Here is a 5,395-nt window from a genome sequence, read left to right on the forward strand (position 1 = left end):
TGGAACATTTTCTTTATTTAGCTTTTTTATTTACTTAACTTTTATTTGGAGGGTAGATATAAGATTGATAGAGTGGTCATAACAGAAATCTGCACAATTACTGGAAAGACAATTTTATATATATGTCAACAGCTTAACTCTATCATAGTTCAGCTGGACAAGCTTAACAAGACTATTCTGCTCATATCTTTATGCCCCGGACAAGACACAGGACCTCACTCTAATTGCCCAGAAAGAACCAGAAAATTAACTGTACCTGATACTCGGATGTGTGCAGAGGTTTTCAAGGAGACAAGCCACTCCCTAATGAGAAATCAAACTGTGTTGGAGGTCTGGGACACTCCGCTAAACAAGGGTAGATGGACAGACAAACAACATGTGCTCAATTCACTGGGCAGCCTTTTATGCTTGGATAGTCGTAAGATTGATTTATTAGAAATGACACGTCTCCCGTGGTGCTTCCGGTGGCCGCGCTGCTTCCGTGTGCTGCTGAAGTTCAAAAGTCTCAGAATTCCCCATTTACTTCATGAGAAAAAAATATCTTCTTGAATTTTACAATATATTCTTGCATAGAGTGTTCAGCGACATGTCTATTAAATCACTGATACCAAAGAACATGCTGAAATGCTCCTTATCAGCTTCCTCTGAAACTCCAAGGCCAAGTCTTGTACAGCTGCCCAGCCTGCAACTAAGAGACAACGGCCGTCAGAATACAAGCATCAGAGCTGACTCTCCATCTGCTAAGAGCCCAGGTGTTCCTTCTCTATCACCTGAACTAAAAGCAGCAACTAACAATATCGGAAGCTCCTTAGTTAAGCTAAAATCATCTCATCCTGAGCCTCGTGTGGAAACACACCCGCCCCGTCCCAGTTCAAGCAGTGCCCAGGACATTGAAAAAGGCAAAGGGAAGAGGAAAAGTAAGGAATTATGCAGTGATTCTCCTCTTGACCCTTCAGTATCCATGTCTACAGCTGATGCATTGGGAAATACACTCCCTGGGCCAAAGCCACCAAGCCTCTCATCCGAACAAAAGACCGCCACTAAGAACCTGATCATTCCTGATCCAGACACATCAGTAGATCTGATGTCACTAGTATCGCCAGCCAGACCCTCAATCGAAACACCGGGACAACCGGAAACAATTGGCATTTCCTCAAAAAAAGTTGCATCGAGGGAGAGACTGCCTATGATGAAGCCCAAACCATTCCGACCTTGGAATGTACAGAGACCTTGCAGCATGAACTTTCACATTGTTTCAATAGTACAAGTGACTGTGTAAACTTGATTAAAGATAGAAAGCTGCGTTTGAACTTGTCAGATTGTGAGACTGTCCCTAACACAACCAACGATGGGGGAAGCGCTAACTTTTTGGGATTACAAAGTACTGATGTTTCTCCAGAGACTGAAATCATATCTGAAACCTTTGGCCCAGTACCACAGTTAATCTTCTCAAAAAGATCTTCAGAAAGAAAGGCAGAGGTTTGGGACCATTCTTATTTTCAACAGCCTATTTTCCAAGGAAGTGGTGAGAAGACTGATACTGTTTCTGAGGCTATGCAGAGTACTCCCGAGGGAACTTTGTTGCAACAGCGGCCTCTTGTGACCAAACCTGATAGCACAGCTAATTCAGCAATACATGTGTCCAGAGGTGTGACATTTCTGGACCAAGGCGTGGAAGGCATTGATCAATTTAGCTCAGAACAGGTATTGGAGTCTGTGTTACCTAATCCTAAAGTGGACTTGGATTTTAGCCAGTTAAATGAGCTCACGAAGACTGAATCAATCCTTACAATTAATGTTGAGATGTTGGTAGAAATTGTTACAAATGCTGAATACATTTCTGTGACTAGAATAAAAGGAGGGCTTTATCAGATTTTAATTAAAGAGGAACATCGCCCTTATACATCATTTACTTGCCCTCAGGGATTTTACCAACTCAGAAAACTAGCACCTGGAATGGAAAATACCTATGTTACTTTTCAGCAATTGGTTGATGAATTGTTTGGTGATTTATATTATGTGATTGGCTATGTAGGCAACCTTGTAATTTACAGCCCTGATCCAATTCAAGCAGACCAAAATGCTTTGTCATTCTTAGAGAAGCAGAGACATCGAAGCCCAAGATTAATGCAGTGGTATTTCAGATTGCAAAAATATGATTTTGATGTAAAACATCTACTCAGAAAGGACACTTTAATTCCCCACTGCTTATCTCGAGTGTTTAGTGCAGATGCAAGGGGAGAAAATGGCTAGAATTGATAAAGCTCTGATGTTTGATTTTCTTGGTATTCTGTATGACAATGTTCCTGAGCATACATAGAGTGTTTTCACTATTATTACTACATATCAGTATATTGGATTGTCAAGTTATTATGATGTTAACCCTGGTTTCACTATTTTACTGTTTGATGACTAGAGTATTATCTGAGCATATGCAGAGTGATGTATTTGATTAAGTATACTAACATGTTTATTCTTCTGTTTTTCAGACTAGTAGGAGTGTCTAACGCAAATTTCTCTCGTGTATGGTAAATACTGTAATTATAATAGTTCTCATGTAACAATTGTTTTGCTATTTAGAATCATATTTGAAATGTATTACTTTATGTTCAAGTTAATATCTTTCTCTATTTTGTTAATGCTTCATTATGTCATCTCATCTTATTCAGTTATCAAAATTAAAACTTAAATTGTTTGAGAATTTTGTTAATCTTCAGGGGGCTTGTGATGAGATGGGTTTTTGAGTTAAAATCTTTTAAAGGCATATGGGTTTTGTAATTAAGAAATAAGCCAGAGAGGTTCCATTTTGTTTCTTTGTATATAGTATCTGTGCTATGCTGACAAATTGTTTTCTAGGCAAGCAGAGAGCATGTTATTCTGAAGGCCTGAGAAAGGACTGTGTGATTAGATAGATGGAAATTGTTGTGACTCTTTGAGAAACCACCGTAAACCCAAATAACATCTGCTGTGTATGAGAAAGAATTCATGTGATGTAACAGGACTGTTTGCCTAGTAACGAACTCTGATTGGATGACATCGTGGGAAGGTGCATTAGGCCCTTGCCAGTTACTCTTGAAAAAGGAACTTTTTACATATGGACTTTGTCTTTCCAAGACCGACCTTTCAGTGTTTCGTGACCTACACTTCAGCCATTTGGTGGCCTACCTACATGGACTGGTTTCTATGCTTTGCTGGATTACTTTTGGACTTATGGGATTTTTCCTAAGGACTATGCATGGACTATTTTCTATGGACTGTTCTATGGAATATTCTTTATGGACTTCTTTTCTTGGAATACTCCATGTGGACTATGCTCTTGTAATTTTGTAAGGACTATGGTATATTTACTGGATTTTACTTTTCTAAGGACTATGGGACATATAATGGATTTTTACTTTTGTTTAGGGATTTTTATTCTATAGGATCACTGAGGACTATAGCCTTTTCATAACCTACTTGGATTATTTTGGTTTTTACTAATGATTTCCTGTACTGGAACTGTTTTGATTCTTTTTAATGTCTTTTTGTATTTTTAATAAGGTTTTTGAACTCTTTTATATTTTTCATGTTTTCTTTGCCTCACTACAACTGTGTAACTAAACAGCACAATGCTAGTTTATTTGTTTTGGTTTAATTTGGCTCTGATACTTAGTAACATGCTTTTTCTTTAATAAAATAAAGATTATAAAACTCATTTGGTTTCCTGAACAGTACACTTGTCATAGGGTCATCTGAGAGTGCTGCCTCGGCCTAGCTTACTTAGAGTCCTGTCAGTGGTGCAAGTTAAGTCTAAGGACTACAAAGCCCACTTGACCTTTTCACAATAATATCTGAGAGTACCAGGGTGTTCTTATGTGGGCAGACCTGTGAGAAGGAGTGTTGTAGCATGGCTGGCTGAATTGGACTCTTCAGCCCATTTTAGCATGTGCAAACTCCTGATTGCTCTCTGTCCAAGCGTACACGTGTGTTTTCGAACCCGTGTTCGTCACAGCCAGGACATGACACCAGGGGCCACAGTAATTCCTCTCAGTCCTCAACTCTCCCTCAACTACTTAATATCCAAGAGTCTAGGCAGAGCGAGGAACTACTGACACCACTGCAAGTGCCCTGCTCCTCATCTAATCCAGCTAAGGTGAGTGTGGACATGCACAACCACAAGAAGCTCAGTGACTGCCCTATGGTCCTACTGGTTCTGCTAGAACCTTCGGCTACCTTGGCTGCAGACAACCTATCCAGGGTGGTCCCCTACGCAGACAGCCTGCCGCTGAATACGATGATGTGTGCCCCATTGCTGTCTGCAAACTGGCATACAGCCAACTTGCTCTCCGTTGGCTCCTCTGCTGACCTTAGATTGATTTCCTGGAATGTGGCGGGGTGGTACAGGAAACTGCAGGACCCTGAGTTCCGTGATTTTCTCCGAGTCTTTAGCATTATCCTACTCCAAGAAATTGGCAGTTCATTCTATACTACTAACAGGAAATGCCTCATACTCCCTTCCAGCACAAAGGCTCATAGCAAAGGGCCGCCCATCTGGGGGCCTAGCAATATTAGTTGCTGACTCCCTATCTTCAGATTCGGTTCCCACAGTTGATGGTAGCTGTAAAATCCAGGGTATAAAACTTAAAACCAGGAACCAAGAAATCTTGATAGCCAATGACTACATGCCCCCAGTCTCTTCCAAGTCTCACAGGGCCTGTCAATGGGAAGCCTTGAGCCACGCCTTAGACAATCTTGATCTTAAGTTTCCAGGGATCCCTTTGCTGTTAGCAGGAGACTAGAGTAGGCCAGGGTGAAGTAGTATTCAACTGTGTCCTGGATACATTTCGTGATGCTTCCCTCTTACATCCTTATGTTTCAGAGAGGCAGTCTAAAGACCACCAAATTAATGACGCGGGGATTCATTGGCAAATCTCTGTCTACTTAGAGGTTTAATCTGGCTAAATGGCCTTACAGAGTCCGACAGTGAGGGTGAGTTCACGTACATCTCCCCCTACGGATCCAGCACAATAGACTATATTCTGATCCCTGTTGCCCTTTTATCATGCGTGGCTGAGTTCCGGGTGGGTGAGCCCTTAGCTAGTGACTATCTCCCCTTATGTTGTAGCCTTGCTCTCAACACAGACTCTACTGTTATGACCAACTTGGCCCTTGAGGAGTGCACATTGATCCTGCCCAGAATCAAATGGAACCATAGAGCAAAACATCTCTTTGAAAAAGTAATTAATCTAGAGATGACATCGCAAGGCTTCCTCAACTGGTTATCTTCATCAAAGCCCGAAGATCACATCAAAGGTTTTGAGAACCTAATAGACACCATATTAGTTAGCCTTGGCCAGCTTCCTCAACAACCTCAGAAAAGACAGGCCCCCGCCACATGTCCTAGGTTAGACAAGCT

General features: G+C 41.2%; 1 long non-coding RNA gene across 1 annotated transcript in view; it reads left to right on the forward strand.

Annotated features, from left to right (window-relative positions):
• The window catches only part of LOC144584997 (uncharacterized), a 259,478-nt gene that overhangs the window by 150,416 nt on the left and 103,667 nt on the right, over positions 1–5,395 (forward strand). The gene's annotated exons all lie outside the window — the stretch shown is intronic.

Source organism: Pogona vitticeps, chromosome W (assembly GCF_051106095.1).
Source record: "Pogona vitticeps strain Pit_001003342236 chromosome W, PviZW2.1, whole genome shotgun sequence".
Taxonomy (NCBI): Eukaryota; Metazoa; Chordata; class Lepidosauria; order Squamata; family Agamidae; genus Pogona; species Pogona vitticeps.